This window comes from Pseudorasbora parva, chromosome 16 (assembly GCF_024679245.1).
Source record: "Pseudorasbora parva isolate DD20220531a chromosome 16, ASM2467924v1, whole genome shotgun sequence".
Taxonomy (NCBI): domain Eukaryota; kingdom Metazoa; phylum Chordata; class Actinopteri; order Cypriniformes; family Gobionidae; genus Pseudorasbora; species Pseudorasbora parva.
The window spans coordinates 26,954,342-26,965,430 of record NC_090187.1 but is presented as its reverse complement, the minus strand read 5'-3'; the positions used below and the strand labels follow the sequence as shown (position 1 = coordinate 26,965,430).

The following is an 11,089-nucleotide window of genomic DNA, read 5'->3' as shown; positions in this document are numbered from 1 at the left end:
GATGAAACATGTTAATTAGTCACAGTAATATGCACTGTATTATTAGTAAAGCTTTGCTCAAAAAACTATTTATAGATCAGTATACATGTATCCACATATTCATTTGTATAAACACAACATATTCCACCTCAGAACACCCAGAAAGGACTTATGAAATTGACGATTACATGCCTCAATAGAGATATTAAGCAATGACAGAGAGGTTACATAATTCACATCGGTAGCGACTAATAAAAGTCTTCCATCTGGAAGTCACTACTCATTCCCAACAACATGTTTCCCCATGCAATATCACTGGGACATTTGTAAATCTCATATGTGGCTGTAAACGGTCTGTTAGATTATCTGTCACTTTTAGAGGACAGAACAAGAGAGAAAGTGAGAAAGAAGGATAGAAAGAGGAGGGGAGGGGAGGGGGTCTAACAGCACACCCCGGAGGGTCCTTGCTCAAATAATTCCTCTCAAGTCTTATTTGTTTAGTGGCAGACCCGGCGTGGTATTAATAAATGCTGCCTATCCCCTTTCCCTTGATGCACATTAATCATCACAAAAAAAAAACTATTGGAGGTCACCATAAAAATGGCATAAACATTGTTTCAAGACTGGGTCGCACCACTTTCCCTATTTTTATGACGAAAAATGCATAATATTAACTCTAATGTAAAATATAATTTATGAACACATATAAAAATCTAAATCATGTCACCAATGTAAAAAAAAATCAAACCTTCACATAAAGACATACTCATTTAAAATATCACATGGACTGTGTGTGTGTGTGTGTGTGTGTGTGTGTGTGTGTGTGTGTGTGTGTGTGTGTGTGTGTGTGTGTGTGTGTGTGTGTGTGTGTGTGTGTGTGTGTGTGTGTGTGTGTGTGGGCGGGTGTGTGTGCATGCGTGTGTTTACAGGTTTATACAGTGCCTTGCGAAAGTATTCGGCCCCCTTGAACTTTGCGACCTTTTGCCACATTTCAGGCTTCAAACATAATGATATAAACTGTAATTTTTTGTGAAACTGTTTTTTTTTTTTTTTAAAGTTTGACAAAAACTGAAAAATTGGGCGTGCAAAATTATTCGGCCCCTTTACTTTCAGTGCAGCAAACTCTCTCCAGAAGTTCAGTGAGGATCTCTGAATGATCCAATGTTGACCTAAATGACTAATGATGATAAATAGAATCCACCTGTGTGTAATCAAGTCTCTGTATAAATGCACCTGCACTGTGATAGTCTCAGAGGTCCATTTAAAGTGCAGAGAGCATCATGAAGAACAAGGAACACACCAGGCAGGTCCGAGATACTGTTGTGGAGAAGTTTAAAGCCGAAATTTGGATCCAAAAAGATTTCTCAAGCTTTAAACATCCCAAGGAGCACTGTGCAAGCGATAATATTGAAATGGAAGGAGTATCAGACAACTGCAAATCTACCAAGACCTGGCCGTCCCTCTAAACTTTTAGCTCATACAAGGAGAAGACTGATCAGAGATGCAGCAAAGAGCCCCATGATCACTCTGGATGAACTGCCGAGATCTACAGCTGAGGTGGAAGACTCTGTCCAAAGGACAACAATCAGTCGTATACTGCACAAATCTTGTCTTTATGGAAGAGTGGCAAGAAGAAAGCCATTTCTTAAAGATATCCATAAAAAGTGTTGTTTAAAGTTTGCCACAAGCCACCTGGAAGACACACCTGAACATGTGGAAGAAGGTGCTCTGGTCAGATGAAACCAAAACTGAACATTTGGCAACAATGCAAAACGTTATGTTTGGTGTAAAAGCAACACAGCTCATCATCCTGAACACACCATCCCCACTGTCAAACATGGTGGTGGCAGCATCATGGTTTGGGCCTGCTTTTCTTCAGCAGGGACAGGGAAGATGGTTAAAATTGATGGGAAGATGGATGGAGCCAAATACAGGACCATTCTGGAAGAAAACCTGATGGAGTCTGCAGACGACCTGAGACTGGGACGGAGATTTGTCCTCCAACAAGACAATGATCCAAAACATAAAGCAAAATCTACAATGGAATGGTTCAAAAATAAACATATCCAGGTGTTAGAATGGCCAAGTCAAAGTCCAGACCTAAATCCAATCGAGAATCTGTGGAAAGAACTGAAAACTGTTGTTCACAAACGCTCTCTATCCAACCTCACTGAGCTCGAGCTGTTCTGCAAAGAGGAATGGGCAGAAATTTCAGTCTCTCGATGTGCAAAACTGATAGAGACATACCCTAAGCGACTTACAGCTGTAATCGCAGCAAAAGGTGGCGCAACAAAGTATTAACTTAAGGGGGCCGAATAATTTTGCATGCCCAATTTTTCAGTTTTTGATTTGTTAAAAAAGTTTGAAATATCCAATAAATTCCGTTCCACTTCATGATTATGTCCCACTTGTTGTTGATTCTTCACAAAAAAATTACAGTTTTATATCATTATGTTTGAAGCCTGGAATGTGGCAAAAGGTTGCAAAGTTCAAGGGGGCTGAATACTTTTGCAAGGCACTGTATTACATTGTGGGTTCTAAATGTCCCCATAAGGACAGTGAAACCTGAAATTGTGAAAATTGCTTATACAAATAATTTTTAATTAAAAAAAAAAAAAACATTTCTTCAGGTTTATACATCCAACATTAAGTAAAGTCAATTTAAGTTTTGAAACAATATGTTGTATTTATATTGTCACACTTACTATTTATCTAACAGTTTAAATGTTTTTTCATACATGTCTAACAGTTTAAATGTTTTTTCATACAAATGTGTGACCCTGGACCACAAATCATAAGTGGCAATAGCTAACAGTACACTGTGTGGGTAAAAATTATACATTTTTCTTATATGGCAAAAATCATTAGGATATTAGGTAAATATAATGTGCCATGAAGATATATATACACATTTTTATTTAAAAAAGTGACCCTTATGACTGGTTTTGTCGTCCAGGGTCACATATAGATGGATTTTAGGAAGGGGGTCCCATAAAAGGTTTAGAGGCAGAGGCAGTGTAGGGTGTAGAATGTACAGTGTAAAATCCATTACGCCTATGGAAAGTGTGTGTGTGTGTGTGTGTGTGTGTGTGTGTGTGTGTGTGTGTGTGTGTGTGTGTGTGTGTGTGTGTGTGTGTGTGTGTGTGTGTGTGTGTGTGTGTGGTTTAGGGGCAACCTTTTACTCAAAAGTTAAATAATATCTAACAATCAGGATGTCCTGTCAAGAGAAATATGAATTTACATGTTAAAAAAAACATTTTTATATCTACAAAAAATACACAGGACTTTTGATTAGGGTTAAAGGTCCTGTTCTTCACAATTCCATCTTTCAAACTTTAGTTAGTGTGAAATGTTGCTGTTAGAGCATAAATAATACCTGTAAAATTATAAAGCTCAAATTCAATGCCAAGCGAGATATTTATTTAACAGAAGTTCCCTTTCAAAGCCTACAGCAAACGGCCGGTTTGGACTACAGCAGGAAGTGCAGGGATGTAATGACGTCACTAGAACCGTTTGTTGACTAACCCTTCCCCCACAAGTACAAGCAAAATAGGGGGAGTGGTCTTGAAGCGCTGGCCCAATCAGAACTCGTTACCTGTTTCTGAAGGAGGGACTTCATATAACCAGGAAATCATCAGGCCGTTTTTAGGACGGAGAAAACAGCGCTGTACAGATAAGTAAATTGTGTGAAAAATACAGTGTTTTTTTACACCTGAAACATGAACTCATGTTATATTGCACACTGTAAACACAATCAAAGCTTCGAAAACACGTGAAGAATGGGACCTTTAAGAGAGAGACAAAGAATATATTTATATAAATAATGAGTATAAAAAAATGTTATTTAGAATAAATTCTTCAGTTAAAAACAGTAATATCTTTTAATCTTTAATTTATTTAGAAGTCTGTCATATGTCCACATGTAGCTAAGTAACACACACACACACACACACACACACATATATACATATATATATATATATATTTTTTTTTTTTTTTTCTTTTTTTTTTTTTTCTTTTTTTTTTTTCTGTGATCCGTGTGCATTAATAGCTCACATCAGCGCTTGTACAACAGCTAAACACCACATTGTGCATGCCAACTAGTTAATCGCTCACACACACAAACACAATCAGTACATGGTTTCTTACAATACAGAAATGAAACATCCACATTTCTGAATGCCATTCTATACTTAACCGGTTAAAAATAGGCATAAATAATTAGGAGTGAATCAATTACAATTTTCCACAACACACAAACATTTTGTATAATGCCGTTAAGTGTGGACAAAGCAGAGTGCCACACACACACAAGTGCAGCCATGCATGCGCCTTTGCCCTGTCCAATTGCGGCCCATTCGAGGGGAACCACAGGCTTAAATACTTGCATTTTAATGACACCCGACAGACCTCGTTGACATCACGTCAGACGGAATGGATTAGTATTGAAGGACAGGAATCTAACTGCACGACTGTAAAGCGCAACATGCTCAAGTGTCCACAAGTGTCCGGAAGTCTCAATAGGGTCAGCATAATGAGACAGGAGTGTAGCCACACACAATAAGGATGACGGATTGTGGATGTTAAATTGGTTATCCAAACAATTACCTTAAATTGAAATGACCATGGTCTCTCTCCGCGCATAATTAATACTCTCGGAGATGTGTTTGTATGCGGAATGAAAATGATCTGGATGCATATCTAACATCACTGCGCACTGCTGTCGGTGGGCTGAGCTCAATTCACACAGAGCCGCTGACACCCCCACTCAAAACCCATCAGTGTTTAAACATGTTTTTAATAGATCGTAGATATGCAAAGTGTACATATGCAATTCATGTTGATCTATGCATTAATAAAACTAATGCCCAATTATGACTGATATGATGGCAGACAGAATCATAGCACACCTGAGACCCTGACCATGTGCTCCTGTAGGTAATGCTTGTTGATCTCTCTCTCTCTCTCTCTCTCTCTCTCTCTCTCTCTCTCTCTCTCTCTCTCTCTCTCTCTCTCTCTCTCTCTCTCTCTCTCTCTCTCTCTCTCTCTCTCTCTCTCTCTCTCTCTCTCTCTCTCTCCCCCTCTCTCCCTCTCTCCCTCTCTCTCTCTCTCTACCGCCCACCCTCCCAAATGCATTATCTAGGTAGCTGATCTTTATCCGTTTGAGCGTGCAACTCGTATTAATTGTTTAAAGGTGAGTTTTCTCTCTTTGGCCAATAAAAACTGCATCCTCTCCAGATCGATTGTTGTTGCTAGGAGACAGAAGCATCCTGAGGCAAGGCAGCATCCCGAACGCCAGACGTGTGTGTTTTCTACTACAGCAACGGCACTATTTCTCTCTCTCCCTCCCTCTCGCTTTCCCTCTCTCTAGCGCTCACTCTCTCGCTCGCTCGCTCACTCTCTGATGAGTGAGGGCAGTGTTGTCAGCCTCTCTGCTGCGCTTCCCGCGTGCGGACCCACACAAACAGAGTTAAGGAACAGTTTGAAATACGGCAAAGAAGAGGAAAAATGCAAGACTGCCAACAAAAGGAATATTTAACAGAGGTAACGCATGTTTTCCCTGCATAGAATTTTAAATGAGCTTTGCTGCTGTTTTATAACACTGACGAGATGGAATGGGAATGAATACAAAAACTAAAAAGAAATGATGCTGTAGATAAGCTAAAGTGCAGAGTCGGGCTTCATAAATCAGAGCTGATGTGACATCAGTTATTTATGGTCATATGGTAACGCATAAACAATATTTGCGCATGTTTCAAACTTACAAATGGGGTTTAAAAGGTTTAAAATTACATTTCCTAGCACCAGGATTGCAAGAGAAAACTTTGCATGCTCTTAAGCGCATCCCAACCGCGTTTAATACGCTTAGAAGTGTTTAACCACGTTGGACTCCAAAGTGAATCAAAACTCACTGGGTAAAATGTTTTATAGGTATATAACTGTTTAATCTAATGCATAAAATGTCATGAATTCAATGAAATGGCCTGCCACAAATTGATCAAGAAAACATCACAGTGTTCCAAAGCATGGCAGATTGCAGGTTGAAACTGATGGGGATACTCCTGAAAAAAGAAGTCTAGAAGTTTTGTAGGACGTCTGGGTCTTGCATTTATTTTTGTGCAACAATATTTATTTACATGTGGTTGTTTAGGAAATCTGACAAAATAGTGATGCCGTTGCCTTGTAGTTAAATATCCCAGTTAAAACCCTTTCATTGTGAGGGTTTTCTTAACTTAAGAGGTTTGTTGTTGCAGGTTTGAACATGAATCATTGTACATCATTTCTGGTATCATCAGGAGGACTGTCCCCATCCCTTTACCTGTAACTCACTTTGGATAATAAACATCAAATAATAGACTCACTTACAATTATTCTCTTTTTTGCATCCTTGCAGTTAGCTTCAGCAGCGGTGTGGCAGCTGTGCTTTAGACTTCACCTGGATCTGTAAGATAACCAGAGAAAAGACCAGGATGATTCATAATTTATTGCGTCGGGGGTCTGCGTTGAATTTTAATATCTCTGTTGCGTTAGGTTGGAGCAATGAATGTTATAGTGAGATGTGAGGTTGTAAAGCCTAATGATGATCTGATATTCTGCACGCAACACAGGTGTGGCTTTTACTCGTTTGGAATGATAATTAGCACAAGTAGTTAAACTGGAGAACACTACAGAATAGAAAAGGATAGAGTGGAGGGACTTTCACTTCAAACTCAACCACTGATAAAAGCAAAGAATGTCTGTGTCGTCCAGGGTTGCACTGGAGAGTGTGTCATTAAAGGTCAATAAATGTGATGATGCACTTATTTCATGCACATATGTTTTGTAGATGCATTTCTAGAAGGGTAATGAAGTATTTAAATAAATGGAAAATGCATTTAAATACTTTAGTACTTAATATTTACAATTTTTATAATTTACAATTTTATATATATATATTTGGTCTCTACTTTTGACTGACCAAGACCATTGCAACCTATTTTGTGTCGACTGAAAATTAGTTGAGGATGTGTGGCTTTGTGTTAATGTGGGTGTGCTAAAGAAATCATTGTGTTTGGACTGGAGGAGCTGGCCTTGAATACCCCGGATCACTTTGTTGATGCCTGAGAGTGTATTGTGTGTATAGATTACAATGCACGTGTGCATGGAATTTACAGCATATAATAAAACTGCACGTTCACGTGCAAACAATAGCGTTTGCTAATTATCATGCGTCAAAGTTGTTATTCTAAATGTCTGCTGGGATTTGTGTGATTTTATGCATGCGTGCACAAGCCAGCTTCTTTCCATCGGCATGCGTGTTTGTGCATTGGCCCGTTTTGTACACGCGTGTCCATGTGTGGGAGTTTGAATAAGTAGCCTAAGATGCGGGAAGGCCTTGTATAAGACCTGACGGTGCTACATTTATGGAATATGATGCTGTAGAGTGCTGTGAGATAATAATTAGCTTTTCAAGTGTGGTCCTCTCAGCGCATTTAAAGAAGTTCCTCCACGGCTCAGTACGCCATAACTAGACTAGCACATATGCTGGCTATCTGTCAGTCAGATGAGCGTTAAATGAGACGAAGATCTCACTCTATTATAAACGCATTAACATCACTCCCAGATGATGATATGAAGTTAACATGAAGTAGCTATGGATTTTTTTTTGCTTTTGGGGGGGCGATCACATTTTGGACCATGTCCCCAAAAAACATTCATTTTCGAACCCAAAACATGCAACAAATGACAAGCCAGAAATGGCAGCCATGTAAACCACTGCGAACACAACTAAAGTATTTGTGAGTTCAGTGATGCAGAAGCTGTTTATCTCCATAAGCGTTAAAGCATCCTGAGTGCTTATATTTTTCTTCCTCCTACGCATGTGTTCTCTCTCCGCTTAGGAAGTCTACCTTTGTTAGACTGCGTTTTACCCTGCGACGAAGCCCATGGGTGCAGAGCTCTGTTAGAAATTCTGCTTTAGTAAGAGACTCCAAGGCCCCATCAAGCTTTCAAAAGCCTTGCCTTCATATTCATTAATATGGAAAGAGTATGGAGCTGAAAACTAAAGATGCCATCACTGCGCTGTAATATTCGTACATATGCAGCACAGGTATATGCTGCAACGTTGCACATGCCTGCAAGCAAACACACAAATCCAAAGTGTCTCCCTCTTCTCTGCATGCTAAAATATGACATTTGCATTAAAAGGCATCAATGCGAAAGCGTAAAAGAGCAGCGTTAGATCATAATGAGAGGAATGAGCAAATGTAGTGTGTGTGTGTGCCAGAGTGTGGCGCTCCTGCCGAAAGTGATTTCATAAAGTAGGCTAGCCTCTTCAGACTCCTTCAAAACAACAATTCTGTTGCATAAGTCATGCATCAAATCAATGAAGAGATGTTTGAGTATGTCTGTCTGTGTGCATGCAGAGAGAAAGTGATAGTGATATGCAGAGATTTCAGCAGTCTGGCAGTCCCGCTCGCTGCCAAGTGAATCCATTTCTGAGCAAAAAAGAACAGCTTTGTAGTTTTTTTTTTCTGTTTTGGAGGAGCAGCGCTGCTGCATAACGCTTCTACACTCTACAGAGCTCTGCCATCTCACATTTACAAAGCAAACTGAGTCTCAAACTAGATGCTAACACATTATTATGATAAAAATATTCAAATATTCAAGCACTGAATGTTTTTTCCTAGTGCAGCTCAACAGTAGGGGGTGTCAATTATGTCAATTAGGTTTAGGCTTAAATTCAGCCACAGATTATTTCAGTGGAAAAAAGATACAAGGGAAATACAAAACCTTTCGTGAGAGAACATTTCATTCTTCCTCCAGGTACACTCATCCTGTATTGTTCCAAACCGGTATGACTTTCTTTCTTACGCAAAACACAATATGTCATTTTGAAGAATATTCTGCCAACTCTTTTGAATATAATGAAAGTGTCAAGCTGTTGATCGCCAAAATCGACAAATAAATACCATAAAAGTGTCCCATTGGACTTGTATCCTTGCCTTTTTATAAATCAGCTAAAAAAAAAACTGTTACCGGTACATTATATAAAATATATATTGGAAATTTCAGAGGCTGAAACAATGGAAATGAAAACACTAAGATATGCAGGGTGATGTGGTTTCTGCATGTAAACGGCTCTTCCAGCTGATATTCATTGTCAACTCATGGAGGTGTATGGATGGCGGATACAACATTATGTCCTAGAATATATATTGGAAATATACTTACATGACCAAAGAACACCTGCTCTGACACATTTCATTGTGGCACTTAATTGGACATCCAAATTTGCGTAGGTGGCTCATGTCATTTTCCAATGCTGAAATATCCAGATCACATTTCAAAAAATGAAAAACAATGCATATTTTTCTAAAAAGAAATGTAATCTTATTTTTAGCACCATTAAAGTTGCAATTCATACTATTTGAATCTGCAATTGAAAAGTTCAGATGCAAAAGCCTCCGAAAGCCACTTTGGTCAAAAAACGAGACAACAATACTGAGTGAATGCTCTCTACATATAGTATACGTTCATCAAACACTTTCACTTCAAACCCACTAAATCCCAGCCTCAGCCCATTCAGAAGTACCGGTACTTGGGTAGACCTATACATAGGAGCCTGACAAAAAATGCTTATTTTAAATAAAACCGTCAGACGGACTTAGAGGCTTTTGTATCTGAAGTCTTCAATTATTTACTCACCCTCACCTGATCTTCTGTCTTCTGTGAAACGCAAAAGAAAACATCAAATTAGTTCATTTAAAATATATGAATACATATTTTTTATTGTAAGGTATTAAAGTTTAAAAAAACTAAAAAGTGTATAATTCATAGTAGTGCTTTACTCCATTTATGCAGATCATCAAACAATCATTGTACAAAAATACTGTATTACAATAATGGAAATGAGATTCAACACTGAGATTAAAGACAACAAAAATAAATAGAATCAAACGTAAAACAAAATGTTACAAGTAATGAAAATTGGTGGAGAGGTCTTCCTGTATGCTAACTTATTTACCGGAAAAGCCCTTAGCATATAGTTCGTTTTGCGGTAGCAACCAACAGGGGATTCGGAATCTGCCTTAAAATTCCCTTTCAGCTCATGTTGAGTGACTGAAGCATATACATCTGAAACGACTGAGATGTTAAACATAGTGTAACACACATCTCTCCTAGACTGGAATGAAGACTTTCTAATGATAGTAATTACTGACAGCGACAGCTTGGCAGGAGGGATCACAGTTTGACTGGAAAAGTTTGGGCACGTAGCCCAAAATGAAACTACTTTTTCAGGAGTATTCTGCTGATTGTTTTAGAAGATTGATCTATTTTGTGTGTGTGTGTCTAAATAAATGATGTGTTTTATCAGCTTTAGTCTATGGCTCCTGACAGCGCTTCTCTAAGTCGCCACTGCAGGGCCACTTTCCCCGCTGAGTCACAACATCCTGACATACACTTTATCTCTCTTCTCTCTCCGGCTTCTCTGAATATCTTAATCCATAGAATGCGATTAATAGCGAACTCACTCAACTCAGAATCTCAGGAAACGCGGCTTACTTTCAGATAATGCAAAAGTCATAATAAAACACGTTGTGTAGGTCACTTTGCCTGCAGGACTCGTCCCCACGCACGGCTCTCTGGATTTGCTGCGTTTGGAGTTTTTCCCGGCTATACCCAAGTGTCGGGTTTATGGATCAGTGGCCTTACAGCTGTTAGAAGAGCACTTTTAATATTTAATTGTGTCCCTCCACTATGGCATCTAACAAAATGATTCAGCAACGAGTGCATTTAATACCGTGTCATCAAAACAATCAAAATACTAAACTGGAATTTAAAAATGTATAAAGAAAATGTTCAGGCAAGTCACTTTTATTTATATTGTGTTTTATACAATACATATTGTTTTGATGTCACAAGCAGCTGTGAGGAATACTTGCACTTTTGAGACAGATTTCACTATTTGATTCATATAGATTCATTTGGAAATAGTTCAAATGGAAACATTAAGTTTATGTCAATATTTCTAAGGGAACATACTCATTAGCTAACTATACAGGGAACCATCTCACTTACATTACTCTAATATTAAATGTTAAAATTAACAGAACCCAAACATAATTCA

The 11,089-nt window shown here is 38.5% G+C and overlaps 1 protein-coding gene across 2 annotated transcripts in view; it reads left to right on the top strand.

Moving 5' to 3' along the window:
- Positions 1-5,370: 5,370 nt before the first annotated feature.
- grm3 (glutamate receptor, metabotropic 3) overlaps positions 5,371-11,089 on the top strand; it is a 60,671-nt gene continuing 54,952 nt past the window's right edge. For both annotated transcript variants that reach the window (XM_067420135.1, XM_067420134.1), the window contains exon 1: positions 5,371-5,523. The gene's annotated coding sequence lies outside the window, so the exon portion shown is untranslated. The remainder of the gene's footprint in view (positions 5,524-11,089) is intronic.